Below are 17,576 nucleotides of genomic sequence, written 5' to 3' on the forward strand. Positions count from 1 at the left end.
CGCAAAAATGTCTATAGAAAACACTATTATGCACAAAATGTTCTGTTGTGTATAACAGTTGTGTTATACACAAAATATTTGATAAGAAAAACTGTTATACACAAAAGTTTCTATAAAAACAACTGTGATACACAAAATATTTGATAAGAAAAACTGTTTTACACAAAAGTTTCTATAAAAACAACTGTTATACACAAAATTTTTGATCGAAAAAACTATTATAAATAAATTTTTGACAAAACTTTCTATAGAATAAAATTTTCTATAAAAAAACTGTAATACACAAAATTTGCTATAGAACAACTATTATACATACAATTTTCTAAAAAAGAATTTAATGGTACTTTTTTAGAAATCTTCTAAAAAAGTATTATACATCAAATTTTCTATAAAAATTCCAAAAAAATTATAAAAACATTTATTTTGTGTAGAAGAAATGGTTTTTATTTTGTAACTTTATTTCCCATTTCACCTAATTTTATCACCACAACTATTCAAATGCATTGGACTGTAAGTAAATAAGTTTATTTTCAATATAAAAAACACATGTATTGCTCATTTATTCTGTTCTCATTTAATTTGGGGAATATTTTCCACTTTTTTTTCACAATTTATTCTTCAGTCGTAAATGCCAATTTCTAGCTGCTGTAAATGTCAATTGTTATATTTATTGAGGGAGAAAATTAAATAGGGAAATTCTTTCTTTTTTTTATAACAAAGGGGTTTTTATTTTATCAACATGTTTTATATTTATATTTATACATAAAAATCATGAGACTTATAAATCTAACAAATATGTATAGTACACCTACTACTGCTAGTTAGTATGATTATTTGTATAAGGTTAAAGGAAAATTATTATTTTATAGAAATTGTCTACGATAAATGACATTTTAATTTTGTTTTATTTTTCTAAATGTCGTAATTACATTAATAAGTTAATTCCCTTTTGCAATGTTTAATGAACATTTATTCTAGATTGTCGGCGACATACACACATTCATATATACTTACATATGTAAGTATTTTTTTTTTTTTAAATTGAAAATGTTTTAAACATGTCTCATAAATGGGGTTATTTCCCGTTTCAAAAGATTTTCGATAACGTAGGGGGTTTCCTGGTTTAATTTATAGAACTTAAGGTCATTCCTCTTTAAGAGTGAATCAATAACGATTTAAAGGAGATTTTGTAAATTTAATTTGCATTTTAAAATTGATGATACAACAATATTATAACCAGACCTTCGGAAAACTGAACTAGAACTGAACTAGAACTGAACTAGAACTGAACTAGAACTGAACTAGAACTGAACTAGAACTGAACTAGAACTGAACTAGAACTGAACTAGAACTGAACTAGAACTGAACTGAACTGAACTAGAACTGAACTAGAACTGAACTAGAACTGAACTAGAACTGAACTAGAACTGAACTAGAACTGAACTAGACTAGAACTGAACTAGAACTGAACTAGAAACTGAACTAGAACTGAACTAGAACTGAACTAGAACTGAACTAGAACTGAACTAGAACTGAACTAGAACTGAACTAGAACTGAACTAGAACTGAACTAGAACTGAACTGAACTAGAACTGAACTAGAACCGGACTAGAACTGAACTAGAACTGAACTGGAACTAAACTAGAACTGTACTAGAACTGTACTAGAACTGAACTAGAACTGAACTAAAACTAAACTAGAAGTGAACTAGAACTTATTATCTTTAATATTGGTTTGTATACATACCACTCTTTATACATTTTTCAGAAGTTTTCTGATATAATTAGGGTTTGTTGCATTTTAGAAATTACCTAAAAAAAAGAGAATTACAAATATAAATATTATTAAATATTCAAATAAATAAAATGTTAAAGAGTTAAAAGTAAATGAGTAAATAAATTAAAATATTAAACAAATTCTTCCCCCTTTTTTAATTAAATTGATGATTAATTTTTATCAAAGATTTTTATATTTTATTGTATTTGGCTTGTTTTAATAAGAAATTTATGTCAAATTATGGAATGTCATGATGTTGCATTTTAATTTATTTATATTTAACTGTATTAATTTTATGACGAACATATTTGTTTGTGTCTGAAAAATGTTTATTTGCAAAAAAATGTTATTTCTGATTTAATTTTAACATTATACGCATTAAATTGTCTTTAAAAAAAAACAACATTTTTGGGATTACATAAATAGATTAAAGAAAATTAAAGAAAATTATTTAAAATCAACGAACTGTCTGACCGACCGACCACCTACACAGTTTGCATTATTTTGATTTTGGATTTTTTTTTTTGAAGAACATTCAAAATAATAAATATTCGCGGTGTTTGATTGTAAAAAATAAATGATTTGGTTGTATGTACATGTTTTTTTTTGTAGCTAAACGCCTACTTTTGTTTTGGTCAACAGAAAAAAAAATTAAAAAAATTGCTGAAAAAATACTTGAGTAAATATAAACAAAATATGTTGTTTTATTGAAAAATGTTTTTTATAAAAGTTGTGGTCGAATTTGGGGTACTTTAATGAGAGGGATTTAAAATCTCACTTTTTAGAAAAAAGTACTTTTTAAGGCAATTCAGTGATGAGTCAGAGAATGTCTAGAAGATGTCAAGTTTTAACCCCTCAGTCCATCAACATTCCATTCCAACATATTTAAATGCCCATTCCAAGACTATAGCTCACCACAACATAAAATATTTCAAAGAATTTTGTCTCATCTCTCTCTTTCATTTGAAGTTCTGACAAATATTTGACACACTAAAACCTTGAACTTAAACTTGTAAATCTATTAAAAGAAAATTCAAAATTTCCTTAACAAATATTTTAAATAAATAAATTACTTTCTAAAAACTATTAAAAACAAGACGCCATAAATAAACTTTATCTAAAAGCAAATAAATTTTGTAAAAATTTAAAAAAAACTACATCAATTTGTTACATTTAATTTATTAAAAGTTTAAGCAAATAACATTTTTGTTAATTTTTTTATATTACAAATTTTCATTTCAAGCGCTGCAAAGATTTTGTTTAAAAGTATATACAAATTTTTAAATAAATAAACTCAACAAATACCCACTCACTCAATTGAAAAACAATTTACACATTTCGTTAACTAAATAAATAAAATTATTAAATAAATACAAATAAAAGACGCAACACACAAACAAAAATATTATTTATTATTTAAAGTATATTTGAAATCTTTAATTTAAACAACTTGTCATATGATTTATACAGATATTTGGGGTATTTTCCTATAACACTTTTCGTTTGTTTGTTGGTTTAAAATTATTTAGTTTTTTTGAAATCATTTAAAAGTAAATAGTAAAGAAAAATTTTTTTCAGTAAATTTAATTAATATTATAGAGGAAATAGTTTACAAATTCTATACAATCAAATGAAATAATGTTATTTATGACAATCACTCATTATCTAGTAATGTATGAAATAACTACATTACTCACTAATATACTTTTGATTTAGTCTATGCTATTAGATTTACCTTTAATATATATTTTCTACCATGTATGTTTTTAAATATATTTTTACCATTTTCTATTTAAGCATTTAAATTTTCTTGCTAAAACAAATACAAAGTAGAAAAAATATATATTAATAGTTTTTCTTTTTTAATTGTTTTTGATTTTTTAACCCTGGCATTTAAATTAAAAATAATTGAAACAAAAAGAGCATAAAAATAAAAAAATCATAATAAAGATATTTTTAAATACGTAAGAGCAAAGGTATGACGACTCGTATATTCATACATACTTATTTGCATAAATAAAAGAATAAAACCCAACAAGCATTGGTATACAAATTTAACTAGTATAAATTAAGTTCTAAGTTCAACTTTAGTTCTAGTTCAGTTTTAGTTTAGTTCTAGTTCAGTTCTAATTCAGTTCTAGTTTAGTTCTAGTTCAGTTCTAGATCTGTTCTAGTTTAGTTCTGTTCTGTTCTAGTTCAGTTATAGTTTAGTTCTAGTTTAATTGTAGTTCTAGTTTAGTTCTTGTTCAGATCTAGTTCAGTTCTAGTTCAGTCCTAGTTAAGTTCTAGTTTAGTTCTAGTTTAGTTTTAGTTCTGTTCTACTTCTGTTCTAGTTATGTTCTAGTTCTGTTATAGTTCTATTCTTGTTCAGTTCCTGTTCAGTTCTAGTTCAGTTCTAGTACGGTTTTAGTTCAGTTCCAGTTCGGTTCTAGTTTAATTCTAGTTCTAATTCAGATCTTGTTCACATCTAGTTCAGTTCAAGTTCAGTTATAGTTTAGTTCTAGTTTAGTTGTAGTTGTAAATTAGTTATAGTTTAGTTCTAGTTCAAATCTAGTTTAAATCTAGTTCGGTTCTAGTTCAGTTATAGTTTAGTTCTACTTTAGTTCTAGTTTAGTTCTAGTTTAGTTCTAGATTAGTTATAGTTTAGTTCTAGTTTAGTTCTAGTTTAGTTATAGTTTAGTTCTAGTTTAGTTCTAGGTTAGTTCTAGTTTAGTTCTAGTTTAGTTCTACTTTAGTTCTAGTTTAGTTCTAGTTTAGTTCTACTTTAATTCTAGTTTAGTTCTAGTTTAGTTCTAGTTTAGTTCTAGTTCAGTTCTAGTTCAGTTCTAGTTCTAGTTCAGTTCTAGTTCAGTTCTAGTTCAGTTCTAGTTCAGTTCTAGTTCAGTTCTAGTTCAGTTCTAGTTCAGTTCTAGTTCAGTTCTAGTTCAGTTCTAGTTCAGTTCTAGTTCAGTTCTAGTTCAGTTCTAGTTCAGTTCTAGTTCAGTTCTAGTTCAGTTCTAGTTCAGTTCTAGTTCAGTTCTAGTTCAGTTCTAGTTCAGTTCTACTTAAGTTCTTGTTCAGTTCTAGTTCAGTTCTAGTTCAGTTCTAGTTCAGTTCTAGTTTAGTTCTATTTTACTTCTAGTTTAGTTCTAGTTCAGTTCTAGTTCAGTTCTAGTTCAGTTCTAGTTCAGTTCTAGTTCAGTTCTAGTTGAGTTCTAGTTCTGTTCTAGTTCTGTTCTAGTTCTGTTCTAGTTCTGTTCTAGTTCTGTTCTAGTTCTGTTCTAGTTCTGTTCTAGTTCTGTTCTAGTTCTGTTCTAGTTCTGTTCTAGTTCTGTTCTAGTTCTGTTCTAGTTCTGTTCTAGTTCTGTTCTAGTTCTGTTCTAGTTCTGTTCTAGTTCTGTTCTAGTTCTGTTTCTAGTTCTGTTCTAGTTCTGTTCTAGTTCTGTTCTAGTTCTGTTCTAGTTCTGTTCTAGTTCTGTTCTAGTTCTGTTCTAGTTCTGTTCTAGTTCTGTTCTAGTTCTGTTCTAGTTCTGTTCTAGTTCTGTTCTAGTTCTGTTCTAGTTCTAGTTGTTCTAGTTCTGTTCTAGTTCTGTTCTAGTTCTGTTCTAGTTTTGTTCTAGTTCTGTTCTAGTTCTGTTCTAGTTCTGTTCTAGTTCTGTTCTAGTTCTGTTCTAGTTCTGTTCTAGTTCTGTTCTAGTTCTGTTCTAGTTCTGTTCTAGTTCTGTTCTAGTTCTGTTCTAGTTTTGTTCTAGTTCTGTTCTAGTTCTGTTCTAGTTCTGTTCTAGTTCTGTTCTAGTTTTGTTCTAGTTCTGTTCTAGTTCTGTTCTAGTTCTGTTCTAGTTCTGTTCTAGTTCTGTTCTAGTTCTGTTCTAGTTCTGTTCTAGTTCTGTTCTAGTTCTGTTCTAGTTCTGTTCTAGTTCTGTTCTAGTTCTGTTCTAGTTCTGTTCTGTTTTAGTTCTGTTCTAGTTCTGTTCTAGTTCTGTTCTAGTTCTGTTCTAGTTCTGTTCTAGTTCTGTTCTAGTTCTGTTCTAGTTCTGTTCTAGTTCTGTTCTAGTTCTGTTCTGTTCTGTTCTAGTTCTGTTCTAGTTCTGTTCTAGTTCTGTTCTAGTTCTGTTCTAGTTCTGTTCTAGTTCTGTTCTAGTTCTGTTTCTAGTTCTGTTCTAGTTCTGTTCTAGTTCTGTTCTAGTTTCTGTTCTAGTTCTGTTCTAGTTCTGTTCTAGTTCTGTTCTAGTTCTGTTCTAGTTCTGTTCTAGTCTGCTTTCTAGTTCTGTTCTAGCTCTGTTCTAGTTCTGTTCTAGTTCTGTTCTAGTTCTGTTCTAGTTCTGTTCTAGTTCTGTTCTAGTTCTGTTCTAGTTCTAGTTCTGTTCTAGTTCTGTTCTAGTTCTGTTCTAGTTCTGTTCTAGTTCTGTTCTAGTTCTGTTCTAGTTCTGTTCTAGTTCTGTTCTAGTTCTGTTCTAGTTCTGTTCTAGTTCTGTTCTAGTTCGGTTCTAGTTCTGTTCTAGTTCTGTTCTAGTTCTGTCTAGTTCTGTTCTAGTTCTGTTCTAGTTCTGTTCTAGTTCTGTTCTAGTTCTGTTCTAGTTCTGTTCTAGTTCTGTTCTAGTTCTGTTCTAGTTCTGTTCTAGTTCTGTTTCTAGTTCTGTTTCTAGTTCTGTTCTAGTTCCTGGTTCTGTTCTTGTTCTGTTCTAGTTCTGTTCTAGTTCTGTTCTGTTCTACTTCTAGTTCTGTTCTGTTCTAGTTCTGTTCTGTTCTAGTTCTGTTCTGTTCTAGTTCTGTTCTGGTTATGTTTGTTTCTGTTTTGTTCTGTTCTTGTTCTGTTTATTCTGTTCTAGTTCTGTTCTAGTCCTGTTCTAGTTCTGTTCTAGTTCTGTTTTAGTTCTGTTCTAGGTTCTGTTTTCTTTTTTTTTTTTTTTTTTTTTTCTTTTTCTTTCTTTCTTTCTAGTTCTTTTTTTTTTCTTTCTGTTCTAGTTTGTTTTTTTCTTTTCTTTTTTTTCTAGTTCTGTTCTAATTCTGTTTTGTTTTGTTTTGTTCTGTGCGGTTCTAGTTTTGTTCTTGTTCTGTTCTAGTTGTGTTCTAGTTCTGTTCTAGTACTGTTCTAGTTTTGTTCTAGTTCTGTTCTAGTTGTGTACTAGTTCTGTTCCAGTGCTGTTCTAGTTCAGTTCCAATAGCATTCGTTTATAAAAAACAATTTCGTTGTCTAATCCTTTTGTAATGATCAAAATTTTATATGTTTGTTGGGTTTTCTTTTAGACGAATGTAGGTTTGAGTATTTTTTAAGGTAAATATTTTTGTATGGTATCTTTAAATGTTTCCACCTATTAGTTTTGCCTTGTTTTATTTGTATTAAAAAATGTATTTAACGCTAATTTTAATTTTAACGCATTTCACTCATCCATTTGCGCAAATAATCGCAAGCAATATATTTGTTTAAATTTATTTCTTATTTATTTGTCTGTATTTATACTAAATTTCATACATATTTAAATTTATAATTTGTCTGTCTATCCGTATATTAATTTAAATATTTTCATATTTTTTAACGCTTAAAATTTTTCAATTATTTTTTTTTTTTAATATTTTTGGCGTTTCTTCAGCAAGAAAATGTTTTATTTGTGAAAAATTTTTTGTTAGGTAATTTTTGACTTGTAAATTTTCTTATGATTTATTTTTGGTAAATTTTGTAAATTTTGTAAACTTTTTTTTTTTGCGCTGTGAATGATTTACATAGATAGTGAAAATTTTTTCTTAATAAAGTTTTGTCATTTGATTTGTGTTCTTGATATATTTTTGAGGCAATATGTAGCAGCAGTAGTTTTATTCTGTTGTAAATTATTAGTTTTTATTATTTTTGCATTTTAATTAATTTTGACAAATTTTTAATTAGTTAAGACAGCAAGCAGCATAAGGTTGGGGTTTTTCCTTCTTTTATCTTTACTTTTTTGGTTTTGAACCAAAATATGTTGACATTTTTTAAAATTGTGTAATTTGCAAAACAAATGATTTGTAATGAATCACAGGGGGCATTAAGCAAAATGTTTATTAATTGCGGGACATGAATGTTAATATTTTAAGTCTTAAAATACAAAGGTTATTGAATTCTTCGTCATAGGACTCATAGTAAAATTTTAATGTTCCTCAAAGATTTCCCAAACTTAAAACAAATTGCCTTGAGCTTAAATTGAAAGCCTGAGCTTAAATTTTTATTTAAATAAGTTTTTGAAATTGCTTTAAGATTTGACAAACCATTTTATTTTGTAATTTAAAATATTTTCAATGATGAAAACCCCAGGGCATAAAATATTCATACTTATTTTGCGTTATACATTAATTTGTCTTTTGAGCATGTGTGCGTGTGTGTTTTAATTTTAGTATTAAAAATTTTCCATAAATATTTTTGCATATGTTCCAAGAATCAATGTTAAATTAACTTGGGATTACTTAGTGTCTAGAGGATATTTTTTAAAATTGAAGTTTTGACTAAATATTTAAGACCATCAAACTTTTTTTTCTATTCTCATCAATGTGAAAAAAATTTTCTTGTTTATCGACTTGTGAAAACACCCAACAAACATAAAGTTTACTCTATATTTATTAGAAATCAAAATTAATTCTTTAAAGTTTCTTAAACATTTTCTCTAGTTTTATTTCTTAATTCTAGTTTCAGTTCTAGTTCAGTTTAGTTTAGTTCTTATTCAGTTCTAGTTCTGCTCCTGTTCAGTTCTAGTTCAGTTCTAATTCAGTTCTAGTTCAGTTCTAGTTCAGTTTTAGTTCAGTTCTAGTTCAGTTCTAGTTCAGTTCCAGTTCAGTTCTAGTTCAGTTCTAGTTCAGTTCTAGTTCAGTTCTAGTTCAGTTCTAGTTCAGTTCTAGTTCAGTTCTAGTTGAGTTCTAGTTCAGTTCTAGTTCAGTTCTAGTTCAGTTCTAGTTCAGTTCTAGTTCAGTTCTAGTTCAGTTCTAGTTCTGTTCTAGTTCAGTTCTAGTTCAGTTCTAGTTCAGTTCTAGTTCAGTTCTAGTTTTGTTCTAGTTCTGTTCTAGTTCTGTTCTAGCTCTGTTCTAGTTCTGTTCTAGTTCTGTTCTGTTCTAGTTCTGTTCTAGTTCTGTTCTAGTTCTGTTCTAGTTCTGTTCTAGTTCTGTTCTAGTTCTGTTCTAGTTCTGTTCTAGTTCTGTTCTAGTTCTGTTCTAGTTCTGTTCTAGTTCCTGTTCTAGTTCTGTTCTAGGTTCCTGTTTCTAGTTCTGTTCTAGTTCTGGTCTAGTTCCGTTTCTAGTTCTGTTCAGTTCTGTTCTAGTTCATTTTAGGTCTTCTAGTTCTGTTCTAGGTTTCTAGTTATGTCTAGTGTCTGTTCTAGTTCTGATCTAGTTCTGTTCTAGTTTATGTTCTAGTTCTGTTCTAGTTCTGTCTAGTTCTGTTCTAGTTCTGTTCTAGTTATGTTCTAGTTATGTTCTAGTTCTTGTTCTAGTTCTGTTCTAGTTCTGTTCTAGTTCTGTTCTAGTTCTGTGCTAGTTCTTCTAGTTCTGTTCTAGTTCTGTTCTAGTTCTTTTCTAGTTCTGTTCTAGTACTGTTCTAGTTCTTTCTAGTTCTGTTCTAGTTCTGTTCTAGTTCTGTTCTAGTTCTGTTCTAGTTCAATTCTAGTTCTGTTCTAGTTCTTTTAGTTCGTTCTAGTTCTGTTCTAGTTCTGTTCTAGTTCTGTTCTAGTTCTGTTCTAGTTCTGTTCTAGTTCTGTTCTAGTTCTGTTCTAGTTCTGTTCTAGTTCTGTTCTAGTTCTGTTCTAGTTCTGTTCTATCTGTTCTAGTTCTGTTCTAGTTCTGTTCTAGTTCTGTTCTAGTTCTGTTCTAGTTCTGTTTAGTTCTGTTCTAGTTCTGTTCTAGTTCTGTTCTAGTTCTGTTCTAGTTCTGTTCTAGTTCTGTTCTAGTTCTGTTCTAGTTCTGTTCTAGTTCTGTTCTAGTTCTGTTCTAGTTCTGTTCTAGTTCTGTTCTAGTTCTGTTCTAGTTCTGTTCTAGTTCTGTTCTAGTTCTAGTTCTAGTTCTAGTTCTGTTCTAGTTCTGTTCTGTTCTAGTTCTGTTCTAGTTCTGTTCTAGTTCTGTTCTAGTTCTGTTCTAGTTCTGTTCTAGTTCTGTTCTAGTTCTGTTCTAGTTCTGTTCTAGTTCTGTTCTAGTTCTGTTCTAGTTCGGTCTAGTTCTGTTCTAGTTCTGTTCTAGTTCTAGTTCTGTTCTAGTTCTGTTCTAGTTTTTTGTTCTAGTTCTGTTCTAGTTCTGTTCTAGTTGTGTTCTAGTTGTGTTCTAGTTGTGTTCTAGTTCTGTTATAGTTCTGTTCCAGTTCTGTTCTACTGCTGTTCAAGTTCTATTCTGCTTCTGTTCAAGTTCTATTGTAGCTCTGTTCGAGTTCTCCATTTTAACATTAAGCCATTCTGTTTGCTGGGTTTTAATTTTGCTGCCTATATATTAACATAAATAAATATTTGATATTTACGTATATAAACCAATCCTTAATGTAAAATTCTCATTGCTAACAAAAATCTCTAGGATAATAGTCTCCATATTCTGTTTTGATTCGTTGCTTAAACATTTTACATACACATGAAGAAAAAAATTTGTTTGCTTTCCAAAAATAAAATCATTTATAATGAGTTTAAAAAAACTAACTAAGAAATGGGTAGAACAGAAATAGGTTGTTATATTGGCACGCGACCAAAAACTTTTGCATACATGATCCAATTTAAAAAACAATTGTTATATACTGCTAAAAATCTATATACCTTTTGTACATAGAGAAATACTTATGTGTTTGCAGTGACCTATATTTTGGAAAAATCATAGTTATGTTTGCTGTTATATATGAAAACATACATATATACATATGTAGGTATGTATATAGGTAATAGGGAAACTCCTTTATATAAAGAAAAAAGCACTTTGTTTATGTATAACAAAACTATGTATATTGCATTTATAAATGTATCTAGTATATATACAAATATTTATCGATGTTTTTATCAATTTGTATGAGTGAGTGAATGAATGTTAATAATTATATAGGAAAAAACTAGAACAACTCCACCTCTAATTTACAGCAGAAAACAAAAAAAAAAAAAAACATTATAAAAGAAATTAACTTGATTATCATACACTTTACTAGCCATTCAATTTAATAAATAAATTATTATGTGAGAATTGAAATTACGAACTGCACACAATGTGAACGTGTCTGTGAATCAGTCATTCAGTACATCAAATAACCCAGCAAACATGTTTTATGTAAAAGCAAACTTAATTTCAAAGTTTTCACATCAATTGTAAGTTTTAAGTCAACTTTCTCTTTCAAATCATTCTTTAATTAATTTCTAGTTTAGTCTAGTTCTAGAAAAACTTAAATCTGAAATCCTCCCTGCTCGCTGGGTTACTATATGTCTGTCATTCAATCATTTTAAAAGATACCAAACACAACAATGTCAAATGTATAAAAACAAACTACTGTGTTAGGAGAATGTCAAAGAAAAGACAAAACACAATAAAAGGAAAATAGCAAAACAAGTGGCAACTCCCCATAGAATACATAAAAGTCACACGCAATGTCAGCTGTTAATAAAATTTAACTAAACTGAGAGACAACAAATATATTATTAATAGAATACACATAAACTAAAATAAATTACATTAAAAAGAAATAAAAAGAAAAAGTCCTCAAAAACACATAAACTTAACATCTGAGTGACAGATAGCAAGACAGATTTTCAGAATTCCTACGAACAAAGTATTAATATATAAACACAAATGCTAAAATATCCTTTGAAATTTCCGAAGAATTTGTTTATTCTCTTACGATATTGTCATCACGTAAATGGCATAAAAGTATGATAACAATGTATTGTAAAACAACGACATTGGCTATAAAATATTACCAAAAATTAAATTAGGTTACGTAGCACACATTGAAAGAATATAAACAACAAGCAAGGATTACAAAGACTGAGTATTTTGGGAAATGTTGGGGTGTGTTCTATAAGTTTGCTGTTATTTTTACTTACTTTCTCTCTATGAAGAATTTTTTTCTCTTTTATCTGTATATTTTACATTTCTAAGCGTATAAGAATAATGTAAAAATACGAAAAACGCATAGAAAATTCCTTTACACAATTTTGTGTATATTTTTATACATATACTTGATAAAAAAAACAACAATAAATGCCAATGCAGTCTACAGTGAGTGGCAAAATATTGGCAGAAACTGTTTGATATTAAAAAAAATTCATAGAACAAGACTACAAAAGAACTAGAACAAAACTAGAAAAGAACTGGAACAGATCTGGAATAGAACAGTACTAGAACTGAACTAGATCTGGAATAGAACAGAACTAGAACAGACCTAGAACAGAACTAGAACAGAACTAGAACAGAACTAGAACAGAACAGAACTAGAACAGAACTAGAACAGAATTAGAACGGAACTAGAACAGAACTAGAATAGACCTAGAACAGTACTAGAACAGAACTAGAACAGAACTAGAACAGAACTAGAACAGAACTAGAACAGAACTAGAACAGTACTAGAACAGAACTAGAACAGAACTAGAACAGAACTAGAACAGAACTATAACAGAACTATAACAGAACTAGAACAGAACTATAACAGAACTAGAACAGAACTAGAATAGACATAGAACTAGAACAGAACTAGAACAGAACTAGAACAGAACTAGAACAGAACTAGAACAGAACTAGAACAGAACTAGAACAGAACTAGAACAGAACTAGAACAGAACTAGAACAGAACTAGAACAGAACTAGAACAGAACTAGAACAGAACTAGAACAGAACTAGAACAGAACTAGAACAGAACTAGAACAGAACTAGAACAGAACTAGAACAGAACTAGAATAGAACTAGAACAGAACTAGAACAGAACTAGAACAGAACTAGAACAGAACTAGAACAGAACTAGAACAGAACTAGAACAGAACTAGAACAGAACTAGAACAGAACTAGAACAGAACTAAACAGAACTAGAACAGAACTAGAACAGAACTAGAACAGAACTAGAACAGAACTAGAACAGAACTAGAACAGAACTAGAACAGAACTAGAACAGAACTAGAACAGAGCTAGAACAGAACTAGAACAGAACTAGAACAGAACTAGAACAGAACAGAACTAGAACAGAACTAGAACAGAACTAGAACAGAACTAGAACAGAACTAGAACAGAACTAGAACAGAACTAGAACAGAACTAGAACAGAACTAGAACAGAACTAGAACAGAACTAGAACAGAACTAGAAACAGAACTAGAACAGAACTAGAACAGAACTAGAACAGAACTAGAACAGAACTAGAACAGAACTAGAACAGAACTAGAACAGAACTAGAACAGAACTAGAACAGAACTAGAACAGAACTAGAACAGAACTAGAACAGAACTAGAACAGAACTAGAACAGAACTAGAACAGAACTAGAACAGAACTAGAACAGAACTAGAACAGAACTAGAACAGAACTAGAACAGAACTAGAACAGAACTAGAACTGAACTAGAACTGAACTAGAACTGAACTAGAACTGAACTAGAACTGAACTAGAACTGAACTAGAACTGAACTAGAACTGAACTAGAACTGAACTAGAACTGAACTAGAACTGAACTAGAACTGAACTAGAACTGAACTAGAAACTGAAACTTAGAACTGAACTAGAACTGAACTAGAACTGAACTAGCACTGAACTAGCACTGAACTAGAACTCAATTAGAACTGGACTAAAACATACAACAAGAGAATTATAATAAAATCTTTCTCGTCCTCTTGTTGACAATTAAATCATTCCAAACATCTTCGCTAACCCTAATGACCCACTTTACTTTTCGCATCCACCCTCGTATGACCTTTACTCTTATAATTTAATATTAATAATTCAATATAATATTTAAAACCACATCAAACTGCATTAAAGTTTAATAAAGCAATTTAATTCTCACATAGTATAGAGCAATTTATTTCTCACGCACTGTATACTAAATACATACTCACAATGAACTAAAATAAAACATTTGAAGATTTGTTGTTGTTGGTGTTATTTTTGTATTTTTTTTATTGTTCATTTATATGTATTTATAAATGGTGTATGGGTTAGTATGTTAGTGGAGTAAGTTGAGTGTAAAAGTAGGATAAATGCATTCCAAATTTACAATGAAATTACTCACTCATACATAGCTGCAACAACAAGAAACACAACATCAATCATACATAGAATAATATCATACATACACAAACTTACATTTATAATGTTTCATGGTGGCGTATGCGCAATGAATATTTCAAATATCACAAAAAATATTAAACACTCACTTTTACTCACATTTACTTTAGTAACTCATTAAAACTCAAAACGTTCTCTTTGCAGTTGTTGTTGGTTTTGTTTATAATATTTAATTCCTTGCGAAAAACAACAGCAAATAAAACAACTCTCACTCTCAGCTATGAAAAAAGGAAAATTCAAGAAGAACAAGAAAAACATGTATGAAAATATATTTTCACTTTCTTTTTTGAGAGTTTTCTAGTGGGGTGAGGGTTTGTATATAGTATGTGTGTGTGTGTATGTTTATAAAAGCTTTAACAGTGTTTTATTAAATGTGCATTACTTTAATGTTAAGTTACTTTAACAGGGCACTGTTATTTTTATTATTACTGGCAAAATGTTACTTTTTTGTGTAAAGGAAAGTTATCCCTTTTCGTATGAATGTTAGAGCGTGTGTGTGAGCGCGATACATTAACAGACCGTTATAAAGTTGTCCCAGATTTTATTGATTTTCTAGACATTGTTTTTGTGTTTTTTATTTCTTTTGAAATAAATAACACTGTTTTGTAGCTGCTATTAACGTAATAAATTTTAACTCCCACACTTAAAAATACACAGCAATAACAAAGTTGTATTAAAGAAATAAGATGCAGTCAAAAGGAGAATATTTAATATAATAGATTTAAATTTAAATGTCAAAACTATAAATGTTTTCATACTCTGTTTTGTTGTTGTCTTTTTTGTTAAATGTGAGAGCGTGTGTGCTAAGAGTGTAGCACTATGTACGTTTGTGTGTATGCAAATAAACAATGACGAAAGAGTTTTTAATTCATATTTATGTAAATTTTAACAATTTATAATGTTTAAAAAATGAGAGCAAGAGTGTAAGCCTTAAAAGAGAGGGGGATTTGGAAGTAAGAGGTGGTAAAGTTGCCTGCAATTAAGAAGAAGTCCTGAAAGAGAACTAGAACAGAATTAGAACAGAACTAGAACAGAACTAGAACAGAACTAGAACAGAACTAGAACAGAACTAGAACAGAACTAGAACAGAACTAGAACAGAACTAGAACAGAACTAGAACAGAACTAGAACAGAACTAGAACAGAACTAGAACAGAACTAGAACAGAAATAGAACAGAACTAGAACAAAACTAGAACAGAACTAGAACAGAACTAGAATAGAACTAGAACAGAACTAGAACAGAACTAGAACAGAACTAGAACTAGGACTAGAACAGGACTAGAACAGAACTAGAACAGAACTAGAACAGAACTAGAACAGAACTAGAACAGAACTAGAACAGAACTAGAACAGAACTAGAACAGAACTAGAACAGAACTAGAACAGAACTAGAACAGAACTAGAACAGAACTAGAACAGAACTAGAACAGAACTAGAACAGAACTAGAACAGAACTAGAACAGAACTAGAACAGAACTAGAACAGAACTAGAACAGAACTAGAACAGAACTAGAACAGAACTAGAACAGAACTAGAACAGAACTAGAACAGAACTAGAACAGAACTAGAACAGAACTAGAACAGAACTAGAACAGAACTAGAACAGAACTAGAACAGAATTAGAACAGAACTAGAACAGAACTAGAATAGAACTAGAACAGAACTAGAACAGAACTAGAACAGAACTAGAACAGAACTAGAACAGAACTAGAACAGAACTAGAACAGAACTAGAACAGAACTAGAACAGAACTAGAACAGAACTAGAACAGTACTAGAACAGAACTAGAACAGAACTAGAACAGAACTAGAACAGAACTAGAACAGAACTAGAACAGAACTAGAACAGGACTAGAACAGAACTAGAACTGAACTGGAACTGAACTAGAACTGAACTAGAACTAAACTAGAACTAATTAGAACTAAACTAGAACTAAACTAGAACTAAACTAGAACTAAACTAGAACTGAACTAGAACTGAACTAGAACTGAATTAGAACAGAACTAGAACTAGACTAAACTAGAACTGAACTAGAACTGAATTAGAACAGAACTAGAACAGAACTAGAACAGAACTAGAACTAGAACAGAACTAGAACAGAACTAGAACAGAACTAGAACAGAACTAGAACAGAACTAGAACAGAACTAGAACTGAACTAGAACTGAACTAGAACTGAACTAGAACTGAACTAGAACTGAACTAGAACTGAACTAGAACTGAACTAGAACTGAACTAGAACTGAACTAGAACTGAACTAGAACTGAACTAGAACTGAACTAGAACTGAACTAGAACTGAACTAGAACTGAACTAGAACTGAACTAGAACTGAACTAGAACTAGAACTGAACTAGAACTGAACTAGAACTGAACTAGAACTGAACTAGAACTGAACTAGAACTGAACTAGAACTGAACTAGAACTGAACTAGAACTGAACTAGAACTGAACTAGAACTGAACTAGAACTGAACTAGAACTGAACTAGAACTGAACTAGAACTGAACTAGAACTGAACTAGAACTGAACTAGAACTGAACTAACTGACTAAACTGAACTAGAACTGAACTAGAACTGAACTAGAACTGAACTAGAACTGAACTAGAACTGAACTAGAACAGAACTAGAACTGAACTAGAACTGAACTAGAACTGAATTAGAACTGAACTAGAACTGAACTAGAACTGAACTAGAACTGAACTAGAACTGAACTAGGACAGAACTAGAACTGAACTAGAACTGAACTAGAACTGAACTAGAACTGAACTAGAACTGAAATAGAACTGAACTAAAACTGAATTAGAACAGAACTATAACTACTTTAAACAATAATTAGAGTCTACTATGTATGTATTAGGGTGATCGATTATTCGAATAGTTGACATTTGAAAAAAACCGGTTGACATTTTTCAAATCCAGAAAAAACCGGTTAACCGGTTTTTCATTATAAATAACAAAATCTATTTTAATTTGAAAAAAATAGACGTTTATGTTTAAATTTAATTAATAAATAAACTGTTTTTTAACAGTTTAAAAGATTATAACTTTAGATCCAGTTGTCTGATTTATTTTATTTCTTTAATGTAAAAAATGGAAAAAGTGGAACACTTCTGTTGAACATAAGGAACTATGTAATTCTAGCTTATTCTAAAATCCCTATTTAGACAATTTTCATAGTCATTCCAACACTTCCATAATATTTTAGCCGCAAATTTATTATTGTAATTGAAATATAATCTTAAGATTGATAAAATTTTATCAAACTGTTATTCCAATAAACTTTACAAATAAAAATTGTTAATTAATTAGGAAAATCAAAAAGTTTAACCAAAGGTGCATTAGAAAAATATACTCTAGTTCCTGGACTCCAATATTTTTAATATATAGACGGGCTGTATTTTTATTTACTTCAAAATTTAACTTAAGTAATCTTTGAATACAAAGCAAATTAAAAGTATTCGAAACCGGTTTTTAAAAAGTAGAAAAACCGGGTTGTTCGATATTCGAAAAATCAACATTTAGAAAAAACCGACACTGGTATAACAGAAAAACCGGTTTTAAAACCGGTTGAAAATCCGAGTCGAT

At 29.7% G+C, this 17,576-nt stretch overlaps 1 protein-coding gene across 2 annotated transcripts in view; it reads right to left on the bottom strand.

Moving 5' to 3' along the window:
* Positions 1-17,576, bottom strand: part of LOC119607339 (protein Tob1) — a 64,129-nt gene that overhangs the window by 27,206 nt on the left and 19,347 nt on the right. The window contains exon 2 of one of the 2 annotated variants that reach the window (XM_037961206.1): positions 1,747-1,811. The exons of the other annotated variant lie outside the window; for it this stretch is intronic. The gene's annotated coding sequence lies outside the window, so the exon portion shown is untranslated. The remainder of the gene's footprint in view (positions 1-1,746; positions 1,812-17,576) is intronic. 2 annotated transcript variants of the gene reach the window in all.

The sequence above is a fragment of the Lucilia sericata genome, unplaced genomic scaffold, assembly GCF_015586225.1.
Source record: "Lucilia sericata isolate MDLA Ls3-8-SP2 unplaced genomic scaffold, ASM1558622v1 Contig000688F_arrow, whole genome shotgun sequence".
NCBI classification, from domain to species: Eukaryota; Metazoa; Arthropoda; class Insecta; order Diptera; family Calliphoridae; genus Lucilia; species Lucilia sericata.